Genomic DNA, 20,371 nt, shown 5'->3' on the forward strand with positions numbered 1-20,371 from the left:
CAGGTGATGCGTCCCATCATCCCCTTTGCTCATCTCTGGGCTCCTGCACAAAGCCTGCTGTGTTGAACCGCTGCCTTGCTTTCATAGCTGGAGAACATAAGTGTTGACCCTGAGACAGAACTCTTTCTCCCCTGCTGTGAGTGACAGCCCGGCTTGAAATGTGGACACAAGACCTTGTTGCCCCCAGTGGGAGGTGCGGGCCACGCTCCCTCGCAGGCCTGCAGTGTGGGTGGGCTCAATCACGGAGGACATCTTCCTCTGCTGGTACAGTACGTGCAAACATCTCGGATGTGAATCGCTATATTATGTTACAAACCGTTCAGCCTGCAGGTTTTTGCCGGGGCCGGGGGCTCTAACCTGCTCTAACTTTATAAAATTGGTCGTCACGATTGAATTTCTTGTTTCTTTGCTCTTCAGATTAAGGCCAGTTTATAAAATAAGAACATTAAATAATCAAACGTCGCTTTTGGCCATTGAAGGAGACCTCCGCACACAACTCCACCAATCCATAACATCGCATGAAACTCAAACTGACTCGGCGAAAGTCCGCCTTTTTAAACAAGCTCAGTCTGAGGCCAAAATCATTAGTAGAGCAATCCATCAGCCTCAGCCCGACTCGCTGACCCAAACCACAATGTCAGCCAGCACACATGGAGCCATTCACCGTTCAGAAGGTACCGCGGGCCTTATCTGTGGGGGTCGGCGGCCGATCGGCTTTCAGAACCACCGATAACTCGTCGAGTCTCAACAAACGCTCGCGTTTCCTCCGACAAAGGCGGACGCGCGTCCACGGCGCCGCAGCCGCTTCGCCTCTTCTGCGCGAGGAAGCGGCGGTCGGACTAAAGCGGGTTTTCCCTGGCCAGAACAGAGGCTCGCTGCAGCCCGACCACTCGTTGCACCAGATGCCAGTCACGGTCCCGGTGTTTGCGTAGAGGCGTTGGGTGAAACGTCGGCTCCTGCGTTTCCTCCTCGTGGATATTCAATGAGCCACTTCGCTAGAACCTCGCACGTCTGCCCAGAGTCACAGCTGAAAAATGGGAAAGGAAGGTTTAATAAATGTTCAGTTGATTCAATTATTGTTGGCTAAAACAACAAATGTTTAATTCGTGACATTTACGATAGAAATGTGTTGCTTTCGAGTCTGTGTTTCACGCGGGAGGAAAGTCCCTGCTCTGACTCTCGCCAGGCGTGAAGCCGTGCGGTGCACAAACAAATAAGCCCAAACAAGTCCAAATTAAGCCAAGTACTTTGGCTCCATTTATACGACTGGGCCTCTTACGGTTGGACCGGCCTCCGCTCGCTGCCGCCCTTTGATGCCTGGGCTCTCCGGCGCAGTCGGATCTCATCAGGACGGGCGGACAACGCAGACACAGTGCACCTGAGCGGCCGAGGCCGCCGCAGAGAGCAAGTGGGGAGATGTGCTGGTATGCAGGAAAAACCCGATCTATTTCAAGCCCTTCGGAATGGCTCAGAGGGTTTCCTTGTAATCCCATTGCTTCTATTTACTCCTGCATCCCCTCCGCCTCCCGACCCTCGAAACGCCGGCGCGGGCCAGAGCCCACCCTCTCTTCAAACAAGCCCCCTGGACCTGAATCAAACATTTTAATGAGAAAAAGTCCTCACCGTGCTAATCAGCACTCAGAGATCAGCAGAGGGCAAGTACTTCCTCACCAATCATGCGGTGCCGCTCCTCGGGTTTTAGTAAATCGCCCGGTTCAGAGCGGGACGCCCGCCCCTGCGTCCGGGCCCAGCTCGGCAGCCTGTCAGCCGCTGAGACTCTGAAGAGGCCTTTAAATGTGCGCCTGCAGCAACGCGCTCACTCAATGACCTCTTTATTTGTTAAAATAGATTATTTTAAATAAATTACAGAGCACTTTCACTGAATAAACAGAGACTTTGGGACTGCGGCCTGCGTTACATACTTACCACAGCCACAGAAATCCTAAATGACTAGTGAGCTGTGTAATCGCCTTTGATTTCACTGATAGGACCGATTCTCTGGGTGAAGGAGATGGAGCCGTTGAGGAATCTGAAAGGCAACACGGCTGCGTGTGGAGGAAGGGGGGCAGAGCCGCCTCACGGGGGATATGAACTTACGATATTCCTGGGCCCGTGGTTCGAGGAGGTCCGTCAGAGGAACGGAGCCGAGTCCTGTCGCTTCGCCACCCGGCTCGCGCCTCCTCTCGGCCTCTTTCCTCCAACGTGACCTTTTGGCGTCTTTTGTTTTGACCGCTCGAGGTTCGAGCTGCTCCGGGTGCAGAGACCACAGAACCGCAGAATCACAGCGCGAGGGGCGAAGTATTTAGTGTAATTTGAGCCCGGTCCAAATCCGCCGCCCCTCCATTTTCTAATTACTTAATTTCCCCACACGCTGCTGGTATGCTGCCTTTTCCAGTGTTATTCAAGGTGAGAAATGGACACTCTCACTCTGGTCTACATCTGTTTGCTGCTAATCCGGTGTGGCAGGGCCTAGCGCTGCTTGGATTACCGTGGCTCAGGAAGAAACGTGGAATAATAAGATGACAGGGGGAGCGCTGGCTCTCCGGAGCACGGAACCATGGAGAAATTAGGTTTGATAAAACATATGAGTGCTTGTTTCAATCCTCGCAGGTCTTCTCCTCCGCGAACATGTGGTTGACATTCCTCCCGCTGCACATTTCCCGGCACGTCCATTACATCTAATCTGTGAGTGGCTCCGAAAAAAAAAATCTGCGCATGTATGTGCACATGCGTCATACAGGCAATTTTGAAAATTGACATCTAAAATGTTAATATAGTCGTGACCGTTGTTCCTCGGAGCGGCACCGATTATAAATAGTACATCAGAGACATGTTCTATTTTAAATGGCAGCGGCTCCAGCTGCTGGAATTGTTAATTTTCCGGCCAATTATTTTTTTTTCAATTACTTGTTTAAAGGTTAAAGTTCCCAGTTCTCCAAATGTCATCTAAGATAGTCACATACATTTACAATTTAAAAAAACCTCTGGACATTTTTTTAAAGAAACAGTTTTTTTTCTTAACAGAACATTCATAATCTACCGCTTTTGACTAATTAGTTAAGGATTTACAGGTTTTCCATGAGCGACTTTAGCAGCATCAGCGCTCTGCTTGCTGTGATCCTGTTGCGTTTGCTACCGCTACGTTTGCTACCGCTACGTTTGCTACGCTGCAAACAGCCGCAGACTAAACAAAGCAGCATCTGCTCATTGTTCAGTCGCTCCCGTGGCTTCAGTCAAAATGTGGAAAACCAAGACCAGAGTCTGTTCTCAGTCTGTTCCCGCTGTAGACGCAGTCTGTCACAGTAAAGTGCAGCAGGTGCACAAATCACAACTACTACACAATAAAACATGTGGGTGAATCAGACAAACCTCTTCCTTTGACTGCAGGTTCAGTTTATAGAAACAAAGCTGCAAAACACGACCAAATACCAACGTAGTCCTTCCACAACGCACACACTGGTCACTGTCCAACTCCAGAATAGAGGCCAGTAGTGAGTCATGGTGGTTGTCTCTGCACTGATGTTTGTCTAACAGCCACTTGACTTTTGTGCGCTGTAACAACTTCTTACCCGTCACTCAAAAGCTAAAAATATAAAGTCTTTTCACTCCAAAGTCTTCCATAGGAAATGTTGTCCACCAGGTTTCTGCAGAAACTTCCCAAAGGCAAAGACGTGATTGCCTTTTTTTGGAGTGTGCATGTGTGATTATGAATAATTAGAAGGAAAACTTAATTCATAAGCCATTAAGTGTTATGAATAGCAATTTCTGTGACTCTCTCAGTGGCCACTCTGAATGCGGCACACAGAGCCAGCTCAGTTCTCCTTCTTCTCTCTGGCAGCTGTAATTGAGCCTAATAGCTGCAGCACAGACATAGGGAACCTCTTTGACACCTAGACCAAATTTTCTAATGAAACGATCAAATAAGCATCATCCAGCGTCGGCGTATCAAAGCCACCGGCAGCTGGCAGCGTGTCACGGTCTGACATTTCAGCTCTTTAAGCACTGCCAGGCCTGTGTCCCTCCGTGTCCTCTGGCCTTGTGTTAACACTAATAATAGGGAGAGGTCCACGAGCTGAAGAGGTGCAGTAGTGAAGGCTGGAGACCTTTGCCAGCTGCTGAGGAGACGCCGGCTGATTACATCTGTAATGGAGGCAGACAGGCTGCAGCGTTGATGCTTGTGTGTGTGTGAGAGAGAGAAAAGGTCAAATTAATTTCCTCTTTTTACTTAAACGTCGCCATGTTTTATTTAGATCTTCTACTATAAACATATTAAATCACTTGTTTGTCCCCAAACACAGACAAAATCTTGACGAATCGTTGCCGAGTGCGCTGATCCTTGGTTGTCATGGTAACAGCATGCAGTTAAGGTTGTGGGAAACCCAGGCCGTGTTCACCGCGGTGCAGCGTGGACCAGCGGCGCTGACGTATCATTTCTGGACACACTCTGGCCCACGTGCACTGGTCGGCTGTGTGTGTGTGTTTGTTGATGAGGTGCACATGTGCGCGCGGATTTGCTTTGTGGTTTCGGGCCTTGAGCGATTACGCTGCCTTAAAGCTGCAAAGCATCAGGCTGCGGCTGCAAACACAATGCGGAGAGAGATACGGTTACAGCTTTGGTCTGTTGTTGGATTTGTTAGCAAGAATAATGTTTATTTAATTAAAGAATGGATTGATGAATGGATTAGTGTATTGAGTTTGTATTAAAGTTCAGGAAAGATAAATAATAGCGTTCAAGGCCACGGTTTCATTTTCCAGACTTCACTGAAGAGTTAAAACAGACAGAAGCAGTTTCAGCCTCGTTCACGGGCTGTTTCTGATCTCAAACCACTGAATAAAGATTAATCATGAACTACCGCCACTACTTCATTGACATACTTACGTTTAACAAAACCACAAACTTCCAACGTTATCTACAGAAACAATGTTTGCGAACACACATCTGCTGATAGAATCACAAATGCAGTTTGAGTTTAACCTGGTTGAACTCAGAACTACAGTAGTGAAAGATTGTTTCTTGCAGCTGCTGGTTCTTCAGCCGCTGCTGCAGAGCTGCTCAGACCCTTTTTTTCCCCAGAGGCGCCGCGGACGTCGCCAGTCGACCGCCTGCTTATTTTTCAAGCTTCTATGGGGACGCGCAGGCCGCTGCCCTGCACTTGTTTGGTTCCATTTGCGCTTGTGGGAGATAAGAACCAGATTTGAGCCGTGGGCTCTGCGGGGACGCCGCCGGGCGACGGCGCTGAGTCTGCGCCGCTGCGCGCGCTCGCCTCGATTATGTTACTGCTGAAGTGCTTTGTCACAGGAGAGAGGGTGAGATCTTCTGGTTTGCTTCACCTGTGGCCCGACTCAAACAGCCTCAGTGTTGTTTTAAGAGCCTTATTTTAACAAGCGTGCGTGGAGAATGTTTCCAGTTAAACACGCACTGTTTATTTATGGAATATTTTCTGACACGTACTTACACCATTATCATCCCCACGTGCTGCGTCTGACGGGCTCCTGCCTGACGAAGTCCACGAGCAGCCAGAGCAGAAACACTCACAGCCAAATGAAGACCTCTTAAAATGAGGCCAAATGAAGATTTATCCTGAGCCTGGCTAAATATTGTCCTGCTTCATTAGGTGGCTGCAGTTCTGCTAAAATACTTTACTGAACTACTTAGTAGCTTAAAAACAAAGGTTAAAATTTAAAAGTGTGTAGAAGTTTACCGATCGACAGGTTCTGTAACATCAGGTCGAACCTAAGTAGAAGCACAGAAAATCACAGATCTTTTAATTTGAAATTAACATTTAAAAATCTTGAATTAAGGAGAAAATCTGCATAAAAGTGTGCAATGAATTTAGTGTAGCATTAAATGTGTTCATAAATTACAATATATATTTTTTTACAAACCTAGTTGTCAAATGAATATAGTGGAAGTTCTACTAAATAGTAAATTCTGCAGTGAGCTCTACTTTCCTTCTGTGTGATGGTTTACTGAATGTTGTCTTAAACAGAGCTAATCCTCGGCGTCAGAGCAGCTTCGCTCATTGAAACAAACCCAAACGTCCAAAGCCCTTCGCCGTCGAGCGTTGAGGTGAATCCTGCAGGTCACAGGCTGCAGGTGACGGCAGCTGTTCAGACAAAAGCTTCCGTCTTCCCTTAAAAAACAACACGCACGCGTGTGAGTGTGAGCGGCGCTCTCAGAACGCCCTCACATTGCCTGGTGTTGCTGGAGGTCCGGGGCCGAGCGCCGCCCGCGTCCGTCCGTCGTCGGCCGCTTCGAGGCCGCTGTTTGTCTTGACTCCCGTTCGTCCAGCGGCCGCGAGGACACGTTGTGTGTCGGCCCGCGTTTGGACAGGGCCTCTCCTCTAACGCCCAATGATTTGCAAAGAGCTCCGCACAATTAGGAGTTCAAACGGTATTTTACGGCGTGGGGTTTTTCCAGGCCTTTGCTGACGGAGGGTCTCGGCCTGTCACGTTGGGGAGTGCACAGGTAAAGCCGTCAAAGGCGGGGAAATAACTCCAATTCTCCGTCTGACACTGACAGAAGTCGTCTCTCTTCTCTCTTTCTCCCCCAGCGCTTCAGTTTTGCCTCAACATCTGGCGCAGCTGCCGTGAGGGGGCTCGGCTCTGACCCCGTTGTCAAGGACGCAGAAGGGAATTAGGAAAAGTGGACTTGTTTCGAACAATTATAGAAATTGCTTTAATATCTTAAAACAAAAAGACGGCGAAATATATTTGTTTGAGATGTTGACTGTCAGCTTGAATTTCCACGCCAGCGAGCGCGAGAGCGTTTGTGTGACAGAGGGACTCCAGTAACGGACGACGCGGAGCTTGCGTCCTCCAGGTGTGCGTGTGTGTGTGTGCGTGTGTGTGTATCGGACTTAATCTGTCCGTTTGATTGGACGCGTTTAAAACCCGAAAAGCACCAGCACCTGTCTGGCGGTTCCCGAGCAGCGGGTCGTGACTCCGAGCCTCCAGCCCTGAAATGGACACCGACTAATGGAGACCTGTCTGTTAAATTGCAATTGAATGTCTGAGCTCAGAAAGGTCTTTCTTCCCGTAAGTGTGCAGGATTTAGGCAGACGCTCCAATGACAACTTAATTTCATCACGAGGAGCAGCGGCGAGTGTTTTTGTTCAAGCCTCTCCCTCCAAATACTGCTCTTATTAATGATAATTGGTAAAAAGGTGACACATGTCTGACTCTTGTTTATCTTCCATTTTAGATAATTTGAGGCGCACTTTTTCCACAAGGACAAATTAAAATTGGAAAAACTCCAGCACAAAGTCTTTTTTCAGGCAGAGATAAGTGGAGCTCTGTCGCGGTCACATCAGGGCTGCTTTTATTTCACCCGAGTCGGTGAGAATCTCAGTTCACAAACCTCAGTATAAATATATATTGATATATACATATTTTACATAAAGTAATTGTGCTGAACAGAGTCACTTAAAAAACTAAGTAATAAAATTAAAAATTCTTCTTGTGCAGATTTTCATTTCAGATAAATTGTTATATTCTTACATGATTACTCATTTTATCCAATAGCCAGATTTGTTGCAGTTGCTGCAGCAATGTGCTTTTTACCGGTCAACCTACAGTCCTACACTCACTTATGGCCACGAACTTTAAGCCAATCACAAAAATCACAGATACAAGCGGCCGAAATGAGCTTCCTCCGCAGGGCGGCCGAGCTGGAGGAAGTGTCCGGGGAGAGATGAGTCTGCAGCTCTCTGTTTAGACTGCCCCCGCGACCCGGCCCGGATGAATGGATGAAGTTGGATGAATGGATGGATACATAGCTTAATAATGACCTGATGTGAACTAATAAATATAATCTGAATGACTGCTGGATAACTTGGCACTGTCTGATGATTGCAGTGTCTTTTTTTTTTGATAAGGTTATTATCAAAACATTCTAGTGGCTCATAAGTTAAATACATCCTACATCAAAGACTGTGAGCCTGAAGCATGAAGTAGCAAAAAATGGAAATAATTTGCAATTATTCCAAACAATACTTTTCTACAGGTGAAGTCAGCAGAAGGGTCTAGAATTAGATTTACTAGATGTGTAATGTCATAGCATGGCTGCTATAGAAAGTGTAACTTAAAAGCACATTTTAACAGCAGGTGAGCGTCCAGGAGATACTTTACAACCAAATATTTCACTCCACAACATAAACATCTCGACAGTGTTCTGATTTGTCAGCGGTTTTGCGTTGCTCGGAGCTGTGTTTACGGAGCAGCGGCAGCAGAGGGAGCACAGCGCTGTCTGGAGGGATCCGTTTTGTTGGTGCGCGTCTTTGTTTGTGGGCTCCCGGTGTGTGTTCACACAACGGTTGCGTCAAAGTCACGCATCCTCATCGCTCCATTCATTGTAGCTGCTCGGCTCCGAAACTGACCTGCATCAAATCACCAAACACTCCTCGTTCATGAGCCGTTGCATTAAGTCTAATTCCTTCTTAAAGACGTTTGACCGCTCGCCTGATTTCAAAGTCAAGGTCGCGCTCACCTGCAGCGGAGGCAGATCTGGGGTTGAGCTCGTCTAATGTTTCCACAACGGCCAACTGTGACAGGCCCCATAATTGATCCGCTGCACCCCCAGAGGGCACGACTCCTGTCAGATCAGCCGCAGACGGCGGCTGCAGGGAGCGACCGTTAATTAGCCCCGTTTAAACATTTCCTGCTTGGAAGAACTTAAAGAGTGAGGGGCCGCCATCGCACCAACCACTCGCTCACTTAGCGACGCCTGTGGAGTCGACGGCGACGTCCAGGAGCAGAGCAGCGACCGGGTCAGAACCAGGTGACCTGCAGAACGGAGCAGAAACACTGGCGCAGCTGTGTTCTAGACTGAACCAGCACCATGATTGTTTGCACATCGTGTGTGATGCAGGTGTTTTAATCAGTGCTGAGACCGAACCCACTGGTTTGGTGAGTGGACCCGGTGCACGGTGTAATTGGATCACGTCCCCGCGGGCAGAGCTGTCTCACCTGCATCACGCTCGGGCGTCCGTTCAGATGCAGCTGCTGCTTTTCCTTGTTCATCTCTGAGCAGCAGATTTCGCGCTCGCGCAGCGGCGGCGGCGGACGCTTCACCGGCGCGTTTCCGCCCTGCGACCGGGACAATAGGCAATAATAAATAACAGGCAGCTGAATGACAACCCCACACAATAAAACACAGCACAAAGACAAATAAGGCTTTTCTGAGAGCAGGACCTCTGCACTCATTTGCATGCTAATTAAACTGCACACAGACTGTTTGTGCAGATGATTAGCTGCCGAGGCCGTGTTTGCCCATCGCATGTAGCGTCATTGTGATGAAGCCCAGCTGATGAGGCGGCAGCACAGACGCCGTGCACTCGTGGCCCGACAAGTCAAACAACTCGCGACCCGGCAGATGTGTCTCTACAGTGTGTTTGGTATTAAAGCACCACAACAGAACCTGTGAGACATGAAACTGACTGAACGCTTCACTGCTCCGCTCTCCTCGAGACCTCGGCCTTGTCGCCACTCATTTCATACTGGCTTCACTTTCGTGCCTCGGACGACCCTGACTCTTGGCCTTTCACCACATCAGCCTGCTCTGATCTGCATCCTGTTTGGATAATCTCCTACTAAAGGCGCTTTGTGTTCCCACCTGGCCGCAGGTCACCAGGTAAAGCATTTAACAAGCTCCACGCGGGCTTGGCTTCCCCACTTAACACCTGATGTACCCCCTCCACGCCGACCTTTGACCTCTGACCCTGGGCTGACAACCCGGGAGACGTCTCTCGGCTACTTTCCTTTCTCCGCCGCGCTGCTCTTTTCTTCTCGGCCCCTCGCTGAGTGCCGCGGAGTGAGACGAGGTGAAAGGCATCCAGGCGTTTTCTGGGAGGGGGGGCTCCGCAGGTGTTCATGCCTCCACACCTCTCAAGTTCAAAAGCCATTGAGTCCTTAGCAGCCAGGTAGCAGACGAACAATGTGCCGCCCACCCCCACCCTGAGGCGACAGGGGGGTTAAAAAATCCCAAAGGCCTCATGTTCACATCATCCTCACCCCCTCACGACAAAAATATACATGTTGATTGATATTATAAGTCTGAATATAAAGCACAGGACAGAGTATGAGCTTATCTAACAAAGTCCTCCTGCGTCAGTGAATCTGTCGGGGCTTTTTCCTCCACATGTCCACTATTTCCCAGCTCCTGGAGGTTTATGAGTTTAAAAAATGGGAGCCAGTCCAAGCATTACTAGTAATATTAGTGTCAGTAATTTAATGCACAGGTGTGAATGGATTTTCAAACAAGCCGGGGAGGCCCCTGCCGAGGCCTGAGCCGGGCCACTAGGGCCAGCGGCAGGTTTAAATAAATACGCCGCTGAGGAGACGTGTCGGCAGCTGGGGCCCGATACGGCCGCCGCTGTTTTTGTTGAGGCTTTGGGAGAGAACTGAGGAGCGGCATGTTTCCTGGGAGAGGGCAGAGAATGAGCCCGAAGACAGCTCTGTGTGTGGACGGGTTCAGAGCTCTGTCTTCTTTAAATATAGAGTCATTTGGAAGTCTTAACATTAAACATTTTAAAATGGGAAAAATAAAGATTTATAATTGTATATTTATGAATGATTCATGGATCAAAATAAAGTGTATTTATCTTCTTTTCATAAAATGCTTCTAAAAGACCGACAACAAGCATCATAATCAGAATCACTGCTTCAGTTTCAAGCATTAATATTTATCATTTTTTATTTTAACAATTAACTGATCAATGAAACTGATAACGGTAACAAAATTTCAAAGTCTTGTTTTAGTTTCTTCTGTTCACTCTGTGGCAAACGAAATGCGTAACCTCCATCCGACATCTTGTAAAGCCTCACGCCTGAAAAATAAAGAAAACAAGTATTAATAAAGACGTTCCTGGAGCTTTGTCTTGATGGATTAATTGTCGTGGTTAACGTAATTAATCACCGTCACCCATATTTTAGCCAGTGCCTCAGTGACACTGCTGAAGAGGTGATCCAAGGAGACGGACAGCAAAGTGAAATCGCAGGCAGAGCCGGGACAGGCGCGTCCTCCGGGGCCGGAGGATGGAGGCGATGGGGAGGCCACCAGACGCCAGACGGGCCTGTTCAGGGCTGCTGTATGGATTAAGAGCTCAACAGAAAAACCACCAGGATCACTTTCAGTGTTTCTTTCCATCCGGCCAGAATTCCCTCATGCTCGTCCTGACAGTCATTAAACGCCGGAGCTGTTGATTCCTCCAGGCTCGCTGCCAGAGGCGAGATGAAGACGGCGCTCGTCTGAGGCCTAATCCTGCGGATCCTCGCTGAGCCGCGCTGAGACACCTGCAGGATACCTGATACTGTACAGTTCATGCCCGTCGTGAGCTCAGGTACATCAGCATCACAGCTCAGCGTTTCCACAGCAGAGGCAAATACGATTACAGGATTAGATGTTGATCAAATGTTAAATCTCACATAATTGTTTACCTGTTTTCTCCCGAGGGCTCATCTGTGTCTACTGTCTATCAGTAACAGTTTCCCTCTCCCGCCTAAAATCTCAGATAATCCTTTCAACAAGCTTCTGGGTTGTGGGTCTGTGATGGTGTGATCGCTGGGTCAGAGGTCAAAGGTCAACGAGGAGTAGGAACATGCATGAATACGGAGTACAGTAATACGGGTGAGAGATAATGTTATTTTTACAGTGACCCATAGTTTAAAACCTCAGCTCTGACACTATGTGTGAGCACTATATTCAGTACATGGAGCGTAGTACTGCATATAGTACAGTACAGCATGTGTAGTGGCTGATCTCTGGGCCCCATTTGAAGCGTCCATCGCTGCGCTCTCACATGATAACGATGAGAAGGCAGCGACCTTTGTTATTCTGGCTTCATTGTGTTTCTCTCTGCGGTGAAACTCTCCGACTGGAGCTCAGAACCCTATCCTCCGCGCTATGAATAGCCGGGCGGTGGGGGGGGGGCAGGGGTCTAACAATAGCAGAGGCTTTGGGTGTTGCCGGCATCGCACACTTTGAGAGACCAGCCTTTGCTTCATTAAATATTAAGCCTGCTGTCAGTCGGAGCTGCACAGGTGACGCAGCTGCTCTGTCAGATGATGCTACTGTAAATACTGGTGCATCGTCATATTCAGGTTCATGGTCACGGATCCTCTGAGCAGCGCCCAGGTTTCATTTGATTTCGCTTTTAAATGCTTTGGCTCTTTGGTTCTAACAATCATGTTTTAATGTGCGTTACTGTGATGCGTTCATGCAACCTGTACCATTACAGTGAATTACAGCACTTATTTTCCTTATTCCGTGTCGGTAATTCTGCTGCATGTGCTTCATCGCTGATTAATGTGTATTTGCACATTTATTTGTTCATGTTGGACATTGTCTTCGCAAAATAAGCCAAAAATTGTGCTTTTGTTCCCGTTGTTTTTTCTGTCTGCATCATCTTTCAAATGACTCGGACGCATTTTCAGTCGTCTGTGACAGGTTTTGGTTCCTAATAATTGTAACTACTTTTACACTTTTACACTTTTGCATGCAAAACCAAATACCTGCAAAAGTTACAATTATTATTATTAATGCAAAAGTGCATCCAGTTCAGTGCATCTTCAAAGTGCAGTAGAGTTACTTCATATTTTCATTGTAGTATTAGGAAATACTTTTACAGAATATTTACCATGTCTTTAATTCCTAAACAACTCAAACTGGCCTGGCTTTGCTGTTCACATTCACATTCCTCCCGGTGGGGATTTCCGTCTTTCAGACCACTCTCCTGTGAATTTGTTCTGATCTGACGGCGGATCATGATGCGACAGTCACAGAAACCTCTTCTTGCATCTGCCCTCCACCCTCACGCTTTGTGCCAGTTTTAGGATTAGTCACAGGACACCACAGCTATTAATGACGCCTGTTAAAATGAACATTACATGTCATCAAATCCCCTGATGCGTGAGTTAATTTCCACACCCTCCAACATAATGGTGGAAAATATCATTCCTGGACCTGTCAGTGTAGCTGGAAGTGGTGTGAAGTCCTGTCGAACAAACAAAAAGGGGGGAAACATTTTTCGCGGGGACCGTGGTGAATAGATAGTGTTTCACCTCACATTCTCCCTCGCTTCACCTGAGACAGGTGACTTTTGCAGCGGGAGTATTATCTGTTATGGAGTTTGAAGAGGTTCCTATTGTGCGAGGCCAGAAATATGAATAACCAAAGAGCTGGCGTCGCTGAAGGGGTGAGACGCTGCCAGTGAGCTGACACCAAGCTGGGATTAGCTCATCAAAACACATGAATTAGTAACAGAGGGAGGACACTTAGGTTGATCCAGCTTCTGCATTTGACCATCAAACGCTGCTATTGGCCGCTTTTATGAATAAGTCATTCTGACTCAATAATTCAGGTGATAATTGGCCCAACTTAATTGGCGGTGTGGCATGAAAGATTCAGGCTGCCTCTTAAGCGCAGCACATCGGGTACCACTTATAATGATGACAGATGGCTGTTTGTTGGCTTGGGTGTCAGATGGGGAGGCTTTGTCGTATTCACACGTCGCCTTGTTAGGACACAGATCAGGTTTTTCCTCCCGGAGCCTGACACAGTTTCTCTTTTTCATGCCACAACCGTGTGGTGAATTATTGAGATGCGTCTCATGGAGGACCTGATGAGGGCACGTCATGTGTCCTGTTCAGGTTATGGAAAATGTCTTGAGCAAAAACACGCTTGGAGGACAATCCATGTTTAATCTGTGAGGTTTGATGGAATCAACAGAAGCCACAACGTCAGCGTGGCTGTGAATGTTTCGGGGATGTTTCTCAATGTTTCTGTGAATCTTAATAGAGTCTCTGTTTAAATACTTAATTGTATTCAGCCTAATATTGCTATTGCAGTAATTATAAATAATAACCTGCATTTATTGCAGCTGAATCGCTGCAATAATCGTCTGCGGCGCCAAAGTTCAGTGACAATTAGCATCTTGTTTAAAGACAAAACTAAAATGAAGTGGCATAAATGTGTTTATTTTTCCCTGCCAACAACTCACAGAGAGACGTTATTCATATTCATTAGCTTTACAATAATGAGGTTAATTGGCATCATTTAAGCTGTGGTCAGTTATGAGCAGAGTAAACACCATTTTCACATTTGCCATTTTTCATAAGTGCATAATCACTGATGATAAATGAAGCGTTGAGCTGGAGCTCGCTGCTTTTCCCCCGACTCCCAGAGGAGAACTCCACATTGTACGAGTTAGTGCGCGCACTGTACACACACCTAATGTCTTCCTGTGTCCAGTGTTTTCAACATTTCCCCTCTCTAATTGCCTAATAATTTAAACACACTTAAGTTGGCTCATTAGCTGCGCAGGACGGGGGAAACACCTGTTCATTTGCTTAATCAACTCCAACAAACGCCACTCCGCGTTCGGGGGCAAGAAAATAAACCGGCGCTTAACAAAGTGGTCTCAAGACGTGCAAACTTTTAATGGAACTGCTCGGGTCAAGAGTAAATATCAGCATTTCTGCCTTTGTTAATCTACCTGCAGAGACACGCTGGGGCCTGTAAATGCAGTGTTTCCTCCCTTCGGCCGCACTGGAAAAATAATGAAGGGATTCATGAGGGTCTGGGGCAGAAATGAGGAATAAGCTAAATATCCTAAAGAGCCCATTTGGACTGTATTAATGATATTTCCGCATGTGTGCACAAGTGAGCGAGACACAGAACCGGTGAGGAAAATAACAGTTTTTCGATCAAGTGGCGTAAAATCAACGAGAAGGGGCCGTTTGGCTGAATGGGCAGGTGGTTCTGAAGAAACTGATGCGTGAGGTTTTCCCGGTCTGACTAATGTGGACCTGTCAGCATCACGAACAGCATCTCTTACAACCCATTCACATTTATTCTTTCTAACAGACAGATAAGTCAGATCAAGCAGTGATCCGTGCTTCATCTTCACCACCTTCGCCATCTTCACCATCTTCACCATGGTCACCATCCTCATCATCGTCATCATCTTCATTATCTTCGCCATCTTCACCATCTTCGCCATCGTCACCATCTTCGTCATCTTTACCATCTTCATCATCTTTACCATCTTCACCATCTTCATCATCTTCACCATCTTCGCCATCTTCCCCATCTTCATCATCTTCACCATCTTCGCCATCTTCCCCATCTTCATCATCTTCACCATCTACGCCATCTTCACCATCTTCATCATCTTCACCATCGTCACCATCTTCATCATCTTCACCATCTTCATCAGGTTCACCATCTTCATCATCCTCACCATCTTCGCCATCTTCACCATCTTCACCATCGTCACCATCTTCGCCATCGTCACCATCTTCGCCATCGTTACCATCTTCGCCATCGTCACCATCTTCATCATCTTCGCCATCTTCGCCATCTTCATCATCTTCGCCATCTTCACCATCTTCGCCATCGTCACCATCGTCGCCATCTTCACGTCCCCTGTTGCTGCGGCCTCTCTGCGCTGGAAACCCAAGCCTGCAGGACACAAAGGGCCGTGTAAAGCATCTCACCCTTCGCTCTCAGTATAGTAATTAACCCGCCTCTCACCTCCCTGTCCAGCTGCATCCTCACAACAGCCTGGCAATCACCAGACACTTCACACAACAGGCCTCGCGCTGGAACCCGACCCTCACGGCTCCCTTTCTTCCTTTGTGACACTTCTGTGCGAGGCACTTCTCCCTCCGAGCTGTGGCCGCCTGCCATGCCTCGCACACACGCCGTGTCAGCGCAGGCTGTAATGACTCGGCGTCTGGATTAAAACAGTTTGACTGATCGCCGCGAGTTAGTCGCTACTTGTAAGTGATTTCATATGTTGTAATAAGGGGCAGAGAGAAAAAACGTCTTGATGTGCGGCTCGAGAGGCTGAAGTCAGTAAATCACAGGCTCCACTCTGTCCGTAGGCAATTTTCAAAGCAAGAAAACATTAAAGACTTATTAAGTTTTAGTGGACGTTCAATGCAGGTCAAGAAATGGAAATAGACTGAAGAGCCAATGCAAGCATGAGCCGTCTTTGGCTTAAGTCATGACAAAAGCAGCTCTTAAATCAGATGTGAACAACTCGGCCTTGTTCATAACGCAGCCTGTCTAAAAATCCACATCGACCACGAGCCTCTGGGACCGTCCGGCACCTTTGTTTCCATCAATAATTTCCTCTCGGCGGCCGATGACCCGCGAGCCCCGGGCCGGGCTGCTTTTGATTAACGGGCCTGTGTTCTGTAAGTGAGACCTGCCGGGTTTGTGACGCCGTGATGGATGCCGTGAAACAAGTCACACCATCCAGCGTTTCCACACTGCCCACATTGTGTTGGACAAGGAGAGGAATGCTAACGTCACCTTGCATTAGATCAAGGCTCCCGTGCCTCCAATACGCGGCAGCTGCATTTTCCGACGTGCGCTTTTTCTTGGGGGAAATCCAGCGAGAACGTTGTCTGTTACCACCAACAAATGATCCAAGCGCCGTCTGGTTGCATTTGGTTCAAACACTTCGGGGGAATGTCTGGGCTGAAGCGTGTAGGTGCTGCTCCGTATCGTGCCAGTCTCACGTTGGGCTCCGTATTGTTGTTGGCTGCGCCGGCAGGGCGGTGTTGTCGTTGGTGTCACGGTGCTTTAGCCACAAGCTCCGGCCTCGATTCGCCCTGACAGCCAGCATCCACCCTGCTGAGGTGCCCTTCAGCAACATGTGAGCCGCGCAAAGTGATCGAGTGCGTTCCCGGCTGCAGGGAAATTCACCTCCACTTCGGTCTGAGGAGCACAATCCTCCACTGGACGCTTGCTCTGTTCTGAACCCATTCCTCCTTTTGTCTGATGCTGTTTGTGTCTTTTGTGTAGACTCACTCTTGTTCTGCTCCAGGATGAGGCCGCTTGTATCTGTCTCCCATATTTCTCCTGTTGAATTAGAAGCAGGAATCACAGCTGTTGAGGAGCACTAAATCTTTCCTCTGTGTTACTCTGTAATGATAAATCATGTTTCTGCGGTTTGAAGATGACTGATGAATTTCCTGAATCCTGTGAATCCGTCTCACTGCAGAGAATTACTGTCCAGGGTTTTTGCATAGATGGGATGATATGGCTGTTTTTCCTAATATTAATAACTAATCAGGGGCGCAAATGTAGAGTAAACTGATCTGGGTGCTGCCACTGATGTGGACACGTTTACTGAATGCAGTGCGACGCCTATTTGTCATGTTGTCACCGGAGCAGCATATGTTAAAGCCGTTGAGCTATGACACTGGAAAAACAGCTCTTTAGTGGGACTTCAGTTAGAGATGATGCTGGTTGAAGTTCACACACGTGGTTTGTAGAGGGCTTGAGTTTTTGAACATGTAGTTCTGTAGTTCATTTACCGAAAAACCTCTGCCTGCAGATGATGAACCCGCGTAGACCTTCGTATCAGAATTCCATCTATGAGTCCATTGTTATTGGCAAAGTGTGGAGAAGCTGTGGTTCGCGGACCATTCATTTCAGGCGTCTTCTGGTTAAGTTCCAGCTCACATGTGTGTGATTCTGTTAAATGTAATAAATGTATGAAGGAGAGGAGGGAAAACATGGAGCTGACGGTGAAAGGCTATTCCATTCTGTTGTGTTATGCTAATGGCAGAACTAAAAGAGAAGCTGGTGTGAAGACACCACACAGGCCTGACGGCTGCGGCCGGCGGAGACACTGTGGGATGTTTTTCTATCGCAACTACGACAGTTTTTAGCATCTGATAAAGCTCAAAAAAGCAAATCCAACACCCAAACCAGAATTCCTGGATCTAATTTAATGGTTCTACCACAACTTGTGATTCAGCTCCCCCAGTTCTGCGCATACGATGTTTCCAGTCTGACTGGGACCAGACAACAAGACAAGAACGTGATGGTGAAAATGAGCAACAGTTGCTTTAAATGAAAATGGAACTTTGGCGCTGGTCCCACTCGGACCCGTCCTCACAGTCGGACCTTGATCACAACCTCTGTTTTATCACTTATAAATCATTTAGAGACAGTGACTACATGGAATAATCGCCCCAGAATCAATTTTTGTTATCGCTTCATTTATCAAATACTGCAAACATCTCATCGCCTTCAGGATTTGATGATTTTCACGTTGCCTTTAGATAAATGTAGCGTTTTATTTATTGTTCTTGGGGCTGAGAATATTGTTTGACCCTATAAAAACCATTCGAATCCCTTTGGAGAACATGAGAAATGCAACGCCGTCAAGCTGGAAACGTGTTGTTTTTCTTCACTCCTGACTTTCTGGGGGTTCTCGGATGATACGCACGACACAGGTTTCATCCCAAAGACACCTGGTGGAAAGATTCCTACGCGTGCGCCTTTAGTTTTCTGGACACGGACGGGATGGATAGACCTTTCAACAGACTTCCCCAATTTGACTGATTGTCCTGTAGAGAAACCAACACCTGACACAGTTACTCACGGGTGTCAATAAGCGTGGACTGTTTAACACTAAGGAAAACTATTGTTTCTCCAGTGAGGCCTGAACAAGAGCCTTGTTTCTGAGATTTCACACCAAATGATTTTTCCAGTCAAACGGGAAGAGTTCCACTGTGTCACACGTTCTATGGGACATAATTTGAGGCACGGAGCAACATGGAATTAGCATATTTCCACAAATCCAGAAAGGATGTGCCCTCTGTAATTAGCAATAAAGCCCAATTCATTTTAGCTGTGAGCGTTTTCCCGCAGGCACTTCCCACAGTCGTATTTTTCCACCTCAAGAAATGCCACAGTGGAACGTTTACATCTTTTATCCACACGGAGCTGCAGCATCTGTTAAGTGGCCTCGGAGTGTCACCTCTGGATAAATGCTGTTTCCAGTGGGCTGCAGTGAATAGCACTTAGACAAAGTGAATGGCTCTCATATCAGGTTCAGGCTCCGAAGGATTTTGAGAACAATGAGGCACGAATCACAAAGAAATGGAGACGCAGACGCAGAGTTGACTAATGACAACGTAATCTTCCTCCTTCCTTGTGTTTTTACACTGCTTATTAACTCTTTTATGTATATTTATCTTCCAACAGACGCAGTAAGTAGTGACACCCAACTCTGGACCCACCTTATAACCGTCTCTTTGTTGCCCGGTGCCTCGGACTGGACTCAGATCCTGAAAATGGTGCTCAGGTGTTGGATCGTCGCTGTCATTCTTACATGATGATATCATTGTTTCCTTCCTACTGAGCAGATCCTTTATCAAACACATGCTGTATTCAGCCTGCAGGTCAGAAGACGTCTCAGTTATCAGCTCTGGGAAAAAGAAAAGTTCATTCATCACCTGCTCTTTGGCAAAGTAAAGGTTTAACGGCAGCGTGTCTGTCACCGAGCTGCAGCATGTTCACGTCTGGTCTGTACCGACTGCTGCATTTAAAGCTTTTCAAGCACTTGGGCTTTTTTACCTTGACCGTCTATAGTGGAATGCTTAAATTCAGTGTTTTTTACTGAAAGAATATCACATTTCCTTTAAAGAGGCTCTGAAATCTAAATACAATACAGAATCTGATACAAGTCCTATTCAGCTTTAAGTGCTATTCATTACAGCCCAATGAAAATAGCATTCATCCATAGCGTCTAAATAGAGAGACCTTCAGCCTTCTGTACCCGTGCCTGTTTTCAGGATCTCTGCTTTTACTGGCAGGTCTTCCCACCAGACCAGCGGACTATAAATATGACCCCTCTAAATGCCCACATCCTTGCCCCTGAAATAAATCATGCGCCCTTCACTTGGAGCAAACACTGGGCACCCACTGGGACGGCGTGTTAAAGGAGGCACAGCGTTCTCGGATCACAGTCCCACACACACAGGACACCTACAGACAACGGAGGCGGGCCGTCCTCTGAAGTACCCTGGGAACTGAGCGCCGCTGGCTCGGCTCACGGTGCAAATCGCTGGATGCCAGCTCCGGCTGAGAACAGGCGGGACCGGAGCCAGCGCGGGGACCGAGGGGACTGGAGCTCATCACAGGCTCGAGTCAACGCTGCGGGTCTGGCACTGTCCACAGGTGGAAAACGGAAGAGGGTGAATGGGTAATGATGAGGGTGTTGGCTCCGTTCTGCGCGCACAAAAAAAAGCAGACCCCACAACTATGGCCCTCTTACCAGCTTGTCGCGTGCGGTTTCTTGAGACTGTCATCGCACACTTTCGGCAATGAGAAACGCAGGCGGGAGGAAGGAGGAATGCAGCAGAGCGGGGCTGGAACCCATGAAGTAAATACAGCCTGGACTCAGAGGCAAAGACGTGTTTGGGTTTCATGGTGGAACAAAACATACTCGGAGGCAACACAACACTGAATATTTAATGTGTCACGGCAGTTGATTGAATATCAGCAAGTCCTGTACACAACGTTCACTGAAAACAGCCCAATCAACCAACGTGGAGCTACAGAGGA

This window comes from Betta splendens, chromosome 10, assembly GCF_900634795.4.
Source record: "Betta splendens chromosome 10, fBetSpl5.4, whole genome shotgun sequence".
NCBI classification, from domain to species: domain Eukaryota; kingdom Metazoa; phylum Chordata; class Actinopteri; order Anabantiformes; family Osphronemidae; genus Betta; species Betta splendens.